At 37.2% G+C, this 12,707-nt stretch overlaps 2 long non-coding RNA genes across 2 annotated transcripts; one reads left to right on the top strand and one right to left on the bottom strand.

Annotated features, from left to right (window-relative positions):
• Window positions 1–941: 941 nt before the first annotated feature.
• LOC126816987 (uncharacterized) lies at window positions 942–5,051 on the bottom strand. The gene is made up of 3 exons (XR_007678705.1): window positions 4,894–5,051; window positions 2,945–3,381; window positions 942–1,430 (listed from the first exon to the last, which is right to left on the bottom strand). It is a non-coding gene; the product is annotated as an uncharacterized LOC126816987 (long non-coding RNA).
• A 551-nt stretch (window positions 5,052–5,602) lies between these two features.
• LOC126816993 (uncharacterized) lies at window positions 5,603–12,108 on the top strand. Its single transcript, XR_007678712.1, has 3 exons — window positions 5,603–5,692; window positions 9,368–9,698; window positions 11,689–12,108. It is a non-coding gene; the product is annotated as an uncharacterized LOC126816993 (long non-coding RNA).
• Window positions 12,109–12,707: the final 599 nt, after the last annotated feature.

Below are 12,707 nucleotides of genomic sequence, written 5' to 3'. Positions count from 1 at the left end.
AAACAAAATATATATTTGTTTTATATTAAATAACCATAAAATGATGAGATACTTGATGGCCATTGTTTGGTTTGTCACTTGTTACCTTGAGATGAAGATTAAAGCGTAGCAAGACTATTGTCTTTTAATCTAATTGATTGATTGATTGACTGACTAAGTGATTGCCTGCAAATTAGCACTAATCTTTTATTACAATATTCATCTTTTCAGGGATAACCTCACTTTCCCCACATTTGATTGTTTCGACAAAGGATAAGGAGGTTACTAGACTGTGGGTGTAGGACTATAGTCTGTTTTAATTAATTAGTATCACTGATGTAAACTTCTCACTCTAGTTATTGTTACTGGTGAACACTTCCCACTATCAGTAGATTGGGCAAATTAGTGAAATCGGTTTACTAATAAATTTACATTGTGAGCTGTTTTGATGTAATCATTAATTTGAAATAAAAACAAAAAAACTACTGATATTTAATCACAGCTTATCAGTTGATATATATAGCTCCTCTGAATCGCAAATGGTCATTCCAAAAACGCGAACGCTCCGGTTAACTTTAAATACATTGCTAATACTTGAACAGGAAGATGTAGAACTAACGATCAGACAAATAGAATCTGGGCGCAGACTTGCTCCCAAAAGAAGAAAGTACCGCCGCCTTGATGAGAGAATCGTAGAAGAGAAGAATTTATTAATAACTGGTGCCAAGACCCCCATTGAATACCTCAAGACTGTTACGAATTTTGTTTGACTGTGAATTGTCATGTTTATCAAACTGTTTATAAATATTTATACTATAAAAATGTATTTATTTATTTATTTATTTAGTTAATAATATGTGACGTCATAATATTAGCAGTGCAGGTTACACGTGGCGTATTCATATGCTTGTCACAGACTTTAACAGAATACAAAACACTACAACATAATGTGATAGTCACGGACTTTTTAATTATATACACAACACATACAATAGAATTAATCTGTTACTTAACCCATCACTAGGCCAGTAACACCGCCATAATATGTTAATGGTAAATGTTTATTATAATTATATACACAACACATACAATATAATTAATTTGTTACTTAACCCATCACTAGGCCTGTAACACCATCATGTTCAAGTTGAATGTTTTATTGTTTTATAGTAAGTATGCTTGATTTTAATACCATTATAACACAGTACAATCAAGCAGATAACACCCACCAGTTAACTATATCACCATTATTCGCACCGTAATCTAATAATGGTAGATCTTTGTTGTCAATGTCGTACTCGTAGATGTCTTTCTTCTGTTTTAAACTGTAGATAGTAGTAATTTTAACATCATCTACACCATACATCCGTATATACTCCTCCAGTAGTATCTCTTCTACTTCACTAACGGATTTATATCTGCTTATACCTATAGTGATATCACCATACTCACTGTAAATATAGATAAATATATAGTATACGATAATCAGGGGCGCCAGAACGGCGCGAGGGCCAGAGTACCAAAAGATAGGGGGGGGGGCGGCCTCTAGAAAATTTTGAAATTTGTCAATTCCGAGAACGCTGTTTAGAGCGCCTCTAGCATTCCAAATTCCAACATAAAACCCTTTAAAATACATAATGAAAGAGACAAAGAACTGATTATTCACAAGTAAAAAGGTTGAAAACATTCATCATTAGGGCATGGGTATACATATATACCACAGAAAAGGGCAGGGTACCATTTGTATACCCTGGTACCCAGGTTCCGGCGCCCCTGACGATAATAGTAGCTCTATATGTTGAAGACTTTCATCATTAGGGCATGGGTATACATATATACCCCAGAAAAGGGCAAGGTACCATTTGTATACCCTGGTACCGGCGCCCCTGGCGATAATAATAGCTCTATATCTACTATAATACCTACATGTACCTCTGTAGATACAGGTAAATATATTATAATTATATTTCTTTTTAACCGTATGAAAGATGGAATTATGGAAGATTGGATAAAGACCTGACAGTTCTTACTATAATAGTTATAAACTACATAATGTAAAGGGAATATGCTGAAAGTTTCAGTCAAATTGATCCACTCTGAACCGAGATTTTAGCGATTGAATTTTAGGCCTAGTCGCGATCATCATTACTCAAGCCTGTAAGATATATACAATAGTCTCAATTATCCATTTTTTGATCTAATCATCAGCAGCAAATCGGATCCTAATCCAATAAATATCGCTGGCTAGCGTTGACATCGAGAGTTGACTATGGTCTGGATAGGTTAATTAATTTCTAATTAATAATTTAGATAACATTTCAGGCCTAAGAAAGACCTGTAATTGGCAGATTTAGCTCTTGCATAATGTATGTTGAAGTAGTTAAAAATAATATAGAGTATAAAGTAAGTTTAACAACATCAATGTGATTTACAATCTTCAACACACATCATGAAATATAAAAGACAAGACTAGAAATATTTTCATTTTCAGTTTGATTAAGGATACATTATGGTAGATTCGATAACGAATTGGCAATTCTCACTATAATAGTTAAAAACTAGATACTGTTAAGGCAATTTGCTGAAAATTTCATTCAAATTGATCCACTATGAACCGAGAACTAAGCGATTGAAATTTTTGCCTAGCCTCGATCATCATTACTAAAGTCAGTATGCTAAACAGCATAGTCTCGATTATCCATTTAATCGTGAAGGAAAGTTATGCAGTAAATCGGCTCATAATCCATTAAAGATAGCAGGCTAGCGATGCCATCTAGGGTTGATTATGGTCGGGATAAGTTAATTAATGTTAATTAATAATTTAGACAACATTTCAGGCCCAAAGAAAGACCTGCAATAGACAGATTTAGCTGTTGCATAATGTATGTTTAATGTATTAGAAAGATTTAGCTCTTTCATAATTTATGTTTAAATGATAGGACAAAATGGTCAGGTATCTACTTACAGACCAGGGACAAAAAGAGTTATCATTTCATCCTCTGCTTTATTTATATTTTTATCTGTTGTCTTGGCTGCCATTTTACTCTCCACAACTCCAACCCTTGACTTGAGTAGCTTTATGTCTTCAGCTTGCCTCTGTATCTTGTCAGCTTGATGCTGTTTATCTGATTGGAGCTGTTGTATCTCGTCAGCTTGACGTTGTTTATCTGATTGTAGTTGCTGTATCACGTCAGCATGGCTCTGTATCTTGTCAGCTTGACCCTGTTTGTCTGATTGTAGTTGAAGATTGTCCAACCTGAGTTGTTGCATTTCATTCTTAATTTTGTCGACATCTTCTTTTAGTTGGTTGGTCAGTTGATTTTGTATGTTGTGTTCACCTATTTGTACATTACAAGGGTTGTTGAAATTAAGACTCTGATGATTGACAATCTGTTGAAGTGACTGTAAATATAAAATAGATTTTATTTAGTCAGTGGAAGTCAACACATAAATCATACCAATTTAAATGTATAGGAATTATATTAATATCGCAAACTGCTAACTATAGCTCAATCAATCAGTTCAATTATTAGCGTAAGACTTGTGGGTGAGGTTCAACATTGAGCAGATACTACTAGTAGGCCAATAATGGTGGGCGTGGTCTAATATGGTAATTAGATACTACTACTAGTGTATATATATAAAGACTTTTCTTTTTTTGTCTGCGATTGTCTGCGATATCACCTCGGTGGAAGCGGACATAAAATACAACTAACAAACAACAACAACTATCGCTTGTCTGCGATATCACCTCGGTGGAAGCGGACGTAAAATACAACTAACTAACAACATTTTTTATCGTAACAATGGTGCACAGGCACTTGAATGGGTTAAAGCTCCTTACAGTATCTTGTCTAGCATACTAGAACGGAGACAAAGTATATCACGCGCCATTTTGTTTTGACTCGGTGAAGACATTTTGTCCTCGACCATTTCACAATAGTCGATCACTACCAGCGACACCTTCTGCTCCTTTTATTGTCAAAGAATCTTTATCTAATCCTTGTGCAGCCTCCAATATAACTAAATCAGTCGCTTTACAGCGTTATTAATTACAGATCAAACTTGAAGCGCTGTCGCTTTGTAAGTATCAATTTTGTTGGACCGGATGTGACCCGAATGCTGGGTCAAGGGAATTCCCTTTTGTCCGATTACTCGGTCCCTGGCTATATATGGTACAACTGATAGTTGATATTAAATCCAAACTGTGCTAATGTATTATATAAAGAGAGACTTTTAAAGTTGTTGTATATTGTATTGTATATATCGGTTATTGTTTTAGAATATTAATAAGTCTAGCCGAGACATAAAATCGTTAGATGTTGTCACACATTTTTGGCAGATAAAATATTCCAGTTGGCGGAAAAAAAATATGAACATTTTTTTTATATAAAAATTATCATAAATTTTGGCGGATAAAAATTGAAAGCCAGTGTGAGCCCTGTTTACTGTAGAAATGGTTTCACTACCGCTGTCCCCCGTTTTGCCTCCAGACACAGTAAAGAGTATCCTATACACAGGTATTGTGATCATTTGATTACCAAAAAAAGGTACCGGTCTGTGACTCCCTTTTAATTCAAAATCAAATTTCCTACCAGTAATTGTAGCGTCGGACAAGACAGGGGTCGCTATAATATATCAGCTAGGTTTACTATATTCCTTCTCCAACCTCGTGGGTTTTCTCCGGTTTCCTCCCACTGATAAAGACCCCTACGCGCAAGCGAATTATTGAAATAAAATTGAACCATGTGTTAGTCCCGAAATGACCTAGTTTGTGTCGAGTGGACGTTAACTCTCTCTCTCTCTCTCTCTCTCACATCTGAAGAATTTCACATACATATGTTTAATTCTACTCACCGTATCAGACTTAATGATGTTGTTATAGCAACAGATTTAATACACACTTCTACTCACCGTATCAGCTATCATGATGTTGTTATAGTAAGATACACACAACTTTTCTTCTTCGACTCTGATCAACAGAGGGCAATCTCCGTCTATTTGCGACTTGTAGACAATATTACACTGTCCTTGTGTTTTGTGGTTACTAGACAATAACATAACAGTCTAGTCTACTATATTCAGTCAACATATTATTTAGTAAATCGAATACCCACAATATAAACCGGTTCGGCCAGTCAATAGCACTTTATTACGCCTTCATATGAATATAACTTATAAATGTATTGGACGTCAAAATTGTAATGAACAACGTCAATTGCAAAGTATCTGCCAATCAATTTATTTCTACAACTAAAGTTAGCGAGAGAGAGAGAGATGGGGTTTAAAGTCCAGTCGACACAAACTAGGTCATCTCGGGACTAACACATGATTCAATTTTATTTCAATAACTCGCTTGCGCGTAGGGGTCAGCAGTGGGAGGAAACCGGAGGACCCGGAGAAAACCTTGTGATACAACAAGCATGCGCTAACCTTTCGGTCATTCAACCCCCTTACTAATTTATAGACTGGTCTAACCGGGTTATATTGTGGGTATTCCCATTATTTAATAATATGCTGACGTAACGGTAGCCTTGACTATCATGTTATTAATTTGTAAACACAAGACCAGTATAATCTTGTCTACAACGCATAGATCATAGACGGGGATTTCCCTCTTGGACATTTAATATTTCCTTCCCGTTTGTCTCGCCATTTCTGTTGATCCGAGTAGAAGAAAGTTGTGTGTATTAAATCTGTTACTATAACAACGGTGAGTATAATTAACATTGAGTAGAATTAACATATGTCCGTGAAATTCAACAGATTGAAAGAATACAGTAAACTTAGCTTCAATATTGCACAGGTACATGGGGACAGGCACGCCCTAATATGGTGCACCTATCTGATATTTTCAAAATATTTTGATGATTTTCTGTGTTTTCTTTTTAATATTTTTCAAATTTTTTAATCTGCTTTATTTTTCTTCCTATTTGGTGCTAAATAATATAATATTTACTATCAAACATGTTCGTATTAAAATCATACCTTCTGCCTATATAATAAAAGAGAAATGAAATGAAATGGGGTTTAACGTCCTACTGTTCTGCTCCTATACTGGGCTAATGAAGACGGGCATACGCCATACCGTGCGTTATGAGGGAAATTTTGCCAGGGCAGCGGCACTATCGAATATCGAATTCCAACTGCCAAGGGATCTTTTACGTGCATTCCAATGTATACACGGGACCTCGGTTTTTCGTATCATCCGAAGGACTAGACAGCTGTCCTTGTCAGGCCCTCCGTTCTGCACCACTGACAAGGGGAAACCACGTCGGAAAATCGGGATGAACTTTCTCGGCCAATGCAGGGATCGAACACCCGACCTCCAGGCTAGCGAGCCAGCGTCTTAGCCACCGTGGCTCCCAATAAAAGAGAAAGATAAGATACTTTTCTATTGACATTTCTTTCTCCGTGAGGTACCCCGGTCGCTATTTAATTCCAAATCGTGAATAAAATTGCCTTGCCTTACAAATCAGCCACTCGATTCCCTTCCATATATATTCCTTTCGATAAAAACACATATTTCAATTTTTTTCAAAAATGCTTAGTCAGTTTATTTGCCATAAATCACTCGATTTTTTTTTACAATTGATCGGAAGTGGTAATAAGCGAGATAACTCTGTCAACTGGCCCACCATACCCAATATGATTAGACTTGGGCAAATAGGAACCACTTTCCATAACCCGCTATAAAACGACTGTTTTCTATGGCCATTTTGGCCACTGAAAACGAATCCGGCAAGTTCTTTGACCTAAGTCTGAGTTTTGACCTGGTTCAGTGACCTTTTTCAAAATGGCGGCCAAAAATGATATTTTTGTTCGATAAAACCGGAACTAAACACCTAACTATAGCTTGTAATATATCATTGTATATGTTATGGGGGTCGCTGAACACGAAAACGTATACGTAAAAACATTATGATGGACTGTTTTTGTACAACTATGACATTTCACAAGATTTCAGATAAAACTAGTAACTCTGTACAAGTAAAACAAGCATAATACGATATTATGTGAGCTCCATACGTGTTTCATATAATCAATGTTAATAACATAATTATTGTATACTGAGCGCCATGGAAAACGCATCACATTTTTTCCCAAATATTTTATTACTAGGTGGTTTTGTATGTATAATATTATGCAATACTATGAACTATTGTTTCACACAATGCTCCCAAACGCAAAAAAATATCGGCCCGTGTGCACAAAAAAAAATTGCACGAGATGCACATGAAAAACCCAATATTCACGTGCAGCAATGTGTGTGAGCCCTTTAAAAGCATGTTTTCAACTTAATGTGCAGTACATAATCTGTGAAACGTCAATCTGTCGTAATTTGTTGTTGGACGTGTGAAGGAATCGAGCTAGAGATGCCGAGACTTACTGAAAATCAACGGAATGAAGCCATGGGAATGTCCAGGGCTGGCATGTCTACACGTGCTATTGCCAGACACTTCAATTGTCATCAGTCCACTATTGTAAGGACCAGTAAGTGCCAACACCGTAAGACGTCGTCTAAGAGAAGAAGGACTCCGTGCACGACGACCTTATGTTGGAGCTATCCTCAGGGATCATCACCGTCGGCGGCGTTTGATATGGGCTCAAGGACACCAGACATGGAGAAGAGTAGACTGGCAAAGTGTGCTCTTCAGTGATGAGAGTCGCTTTCATCTTTATCACGCTGATGGCTGTCAACGTGTGTGGAGACGTCTTGGGGAACGTCTTGCAGACTGCTGCGTCTTCGAAACGAATCGATGGGGTGGGGGAAGTGTAATGGTGTGGGGAGGCTTCACATTTCATCACCGGACCGCCCTACAGATTTGCAGGGGTCGCGTTAATGCTGTAGCCTACCGTGATGATGTCTTGCAAACAATTGTTGTTCCGATGTTTCGAGCGCACCCACAACTTCAGCACTTCCAACAGGATAATGCACGTCCGCATACCGCCCGTTTTAGTATGGACTACCTGGCTGCTAACAACAGCAATGTCTTGGACTGGCCAGCCATGTCTCCGGACATGGCACCGATAGAACATGTCTGGGATTAGATTGGACGCCGTCTTTAGAAGCTGCTCTTGTCCAAGAATGGAACAATTTGCCCCAGGCCTTCTTCCAAACATTGGTAAATTCCATGCGACGTCGCTGCACAGCGTGCGTAAGAGCCCGTGGAGGACACACGCGCTACTGACATCTGTGTCGTACTTTTGGTTTTGACCCCTCTGACTTTGTACCGTTGATTACAGATTAAACATCTGTTGAGCAAACCTGTTTGAGACGAAACCTCTGAAACCATCACATTTCAGTCCGTTATTCACTTTCCACGATTTGAAATCGTTGTATAGGGAGACAGAATGCTGTGCATGACTCCGAGAGATAAGCTTAGCAATCGCAATCAATCTTTGTTTAAAAAACACATTTTTTTCACTAAAATTTTCTCAATTTGGTACAGACAGCTCTGGGAACGCCGCCAATCACTTTCATTTGTGCATTTTTGGAATCAGCGACTCTCAAAACATATCAAATGCCATATTAGAAACCCTATTTTGACGTTTTCCGAGTTTTTTGGAAAAAAATATCAGTTTTTGGCCGCCATTTTGAAAAATACCACTGAACCAGGTCGAGAATCCATCCTGGGCCACAGAACTTGCCGGATTCGTTTTCAGCGACCAAAATGGCAATAGAAAACACTCGTTTGGAGAAAAAAGTTCCCATTTGCCCAGGTCTAATATGATTATAACATAGTTTGGGTTAACAGAAATAAAAGATGATCTGGATTCAACATTTTATTCTAACATATACAATGGTATATTGAATATATGAGAAACCCTTCTCTGTGAGCTACCAAAGCTCGTCTGATTTATATCCCGTGTGTGAAATAGCTTTCTTTAACGTCCGCTTCCACCGAGGTGATATCGTAGACAAAATTTATATCCCAAAACCTAACTTAATTTATACTAAATATTGTACATTCATTGATGATACTGATACGATAATCACATAGCAGGTTACAGAACAATTGTTGTGTGACAATTGAACACATTGTAGTAAACGCTGCGTGTTATCTAACTTGATCACTATAGATATGCCAGCCACTGGATAAATTATACAATAGTATGGTCAATTGAAGGACATCGGAAATTTTATAACACAAGCTATCATATGATGATTCTAATCTTTTACCTATCACTGTCGCTCTTATTATGTAACACCAACTTTATTAAGGGGCAGGGGCCCCCACTCTTGGCAAAATTACTGCAAATTAATGGTGCTTGCTAGAGTATATCCTGATGTCTCCAGCTGATGCATAATTTTAGCTTGTGGCAATCTTTCCAATTCATCAAAAACTTCCGCTGACTAAATACAATATATCTTTTATGATTACAGACACTTCAACAAGTTGTCAACCATCAGAATCTTAATTTCCACCTGCCTTGTAATGTACAAATAGGTGAACACAACAACATACAAAATAATCTGACTAACCAACTAAAAGAAAATGTCGAAAAAATGAAGAATGAAATACAACAACTCCAATCAGATAGAGTCAAGCTGACAAGCTACAGTGTCAAGCTGACAAGATACAGAGGCAGGCTGACGAGATACATAGACTCAAGTCAAGGGATAAAATTGTGGAAGATAAAACAGGAATCAAGAAAACGGATAAAAATATAAATAAAGAAAAGGGTGATATAATAACCCTGACTGCAAAATGGCTGTAAGTAGATACCTGGGCCCTGTTTCCCGAAATCTTAACTAAAGATAACATCCAAATTTTAGTAGATACTTCAATTCTGATTGGCTAAGCACTACAATCAATCAATTATTATCCAATTAAATTACTAAAATTAGGATTTTATCTTAGTTAAAATTTCGTGAAACAGGCCCCGGTCGTAATTGACGTTTTAATTAAATTAAGAATTAAAACATTTCTAGTCTTGTCTTTTATATTTCATGATGTCTGTTGAAGATTGTAAATCACATTGATACTGTCCAATATCAAACTGGTCTAGTCTTGGATCCCTCATGATATGTATTGAAGATTGTAAATGACATTGATGTTGTCCAACTTCTTTTATATTCTTTATTCTCTTTAACTACTTCATACGGTTGACACGAAATATAATATATAATCAGCCAAATTAAAAACTTGACACTCGGGATTTTTGGGACTAGATTTTTAATATTTGGTTTAAGGCAACTATTTTAGTGTTATGTTGTGCACAGACGACCTTGACATCAACAGAAAGCAAGAATACGTCTCGCTGAAAGTCCTTGACATTGATAACGTTCGTGATGTCACAGTACCCCCCAAAATGAAATTCACAGACTTGGAGAACAATCGGAATAAAGTGTTTAGTAACGGTTGTGGCCCCCTCTAGCGTCTCGTACTGCCACACAACGTCTTCTCATGGATTTCAGAATATTAGTAAACACTACCCGAGGAAGACGTCGCCACTGCTCAGCAAGAGCATGTTGAAGGTCCTGCAACGTCAGTGGTGGATTCACTTGCTGACGAACACGTCGACCCAGTTCGTCCCAGATGTGTTCAATAGGATTAAGGTCGGGGCTAAGCGACGGCCAATCCAAGACTTGGACACCGGCATTTCTTAAAAAAATTCTGGGTAGCAATTGTTGTATGGGGTCGAGCATTGTCTTGTTGAAACGTTAGTCCAGGCCCATGTCTCTGCATAAACGGAAGAAGAACAGGTTGCAAAATCTGATCCCTGTATTGGACAGCATTTAAGTTCCCTTGGACAACAACAAGAGGAGAACGTCCATGTGCACAAAAAGAACCCCAAACCATGACGCTGCCGCCACCAAATCGGTCAACTTCTCTGACGCATACTTGAGCGTAACGTTCACCTCGTCTGCGGTACACTCGGACCCTGCCATCGGCAAATCTCAAAGTGAATCGAGATTCGTCACTAAAGACAACCGAATTCCACTGTCTTTGAGTAAAGTCGGTTACGGCGATGAAGAGGTGTCAATATTGGTCCATTATAGGGCCTCCGAGCTCGAAGACCAGCAGCCTTCAAGCGATTTCGAACAGTTTGTGCAGTTACCCTTCCACCAAACATCTCTCTACTTGTGGAGGTTGCAGTGACAAATATGTTTCTAAGATGATGTAATCGTATTGCTTGATCTTCCTGGAGTGACGTCACACGTGCCCCCCCCCCCCGCCCTTGGGCGGTCGGCAACAGTTCCAGTTTGAAGCACTCTCATTCTAAGATTAATTATTGTCTGGCGTGAACAATTAAAGGCTCTTGCAACAGTGAACAAAGACTGACCAGCAGAGAGCCTACCTATAGCACGTAGACGTTCTACATTTGAAAGGCGCGGCATTTTCTAACAAAGATGAAAATAACAATTTTAATTTGTTTTTCCAGTTCATGTTACGTGTGCGTGTTCAGTTTAAGCAAACTTGCATCGATTGACCTCACGAGTTTGTGTTTACACGTGCTTTTCAGGTTTTTCATCTTTATATGCTCAAAAGTCACGTGATCCACGTGACTTTACAATTTTATGAAATTAAAGGCTTCTTACTACTGACTATCGTTAGAAACACTTTAAAATTTATTTGACTTACCAGAAAAAATTTTTTGTTGAAATTAATCAGTGTCAAGTTTTTAATTTGGCTGAGTATATTTACCTGTATCTATAGAGGTAGATATTATAATCTAATATATATTTACCTGTATTTACAGTGGTAATATGACTATAAGTGTAAGTAGAGATAAAACTGTAAGAGAACTAGAACCTATAATAAAGGAGGAGTGCAGAAGGAAGTATGATATAGATTGTGTTTGTTGTATTACTAGTATCTATAATGTAAAACAGAAGAAGGGCATCTACCAGATCTATAACAACAACAATACAGATCTATCATTATCACTGTATGGTGTACAGGATGGTGATATATTCTACTGGGAGTGGTAGTCTGTTTGATTTAATGGTTTTAAAATCAAACACTTACTATAAAACAATATTAAACATTTAACTTTAAGATATAATGGTGGTGTGAGAAGTAGTCTGTTTGATTGTATTGAGTTGATGGTATTAAAATCAAACATACTTACTAGAAAACAATATTAAACATTTACTATTACCATCTTCTGGTTATGATACTCAGGCCTAGTGATGGGTTAAATGACAAATTGATTATATGGATGTGTTGTGTATATAATTATAATACATATTTATTATTATTATTATTATTATTATTATTGTTCGATTTATATAGCGCTTCATTACACATAAGTGTTTCTAAGCGCATTCACAACAAAACAGTTCAAAAACATTTTTGAAATAAGTATGTTTTTAAGTTAGTCTTAAAGCTCTGGATGGAAGAGGACTCTCAAAGAGATTTTGGAAGATCATTCCACATTTTAGCTGCTCTGACGGAGAAAGCATATTCACCAGAACGCTTATTATATTTGGGGATCCTCAATATGCTACGATCACTTGAAGAACGAAGGTTGGATCGCCGGGGAGTATAGAAATCAAATATAGAAATCATTATCTTATTATGATCCAGTGTTTTGTATTCTGTTAAAGTCCGGGCCCTGGTTTTACAAAGCATTCTCAGACTGTAATTAAGAAATTTACTCAACTTTCAATCACTGTTTATGATAAATATCTTTGATCCGGAAACATAGAACTTTGCACATTCTTAACTTAAGTCTGAGGATGTTTTGTAAACTCGGGGCCTGATAAAAGCTATAGC

Source organism: Patella vulgata, chromosome 3 (genome assembly GCF_932274485.2).
Source record: "Patella vulgata chromosome 3, xgPatVulg1.2, whole genome shotgun sequence".
Taxonomy (NCBI): domain Eukaryota; kingdom Metazoa; phylum Mollusca; class Gastropoda; family Patellidae; genus Patella; species Patella vulgata.
Note: the sequence above shows the minus strand (reverse complement) of the source record. Positions and strands in the feature narration are given on the sequence as shown.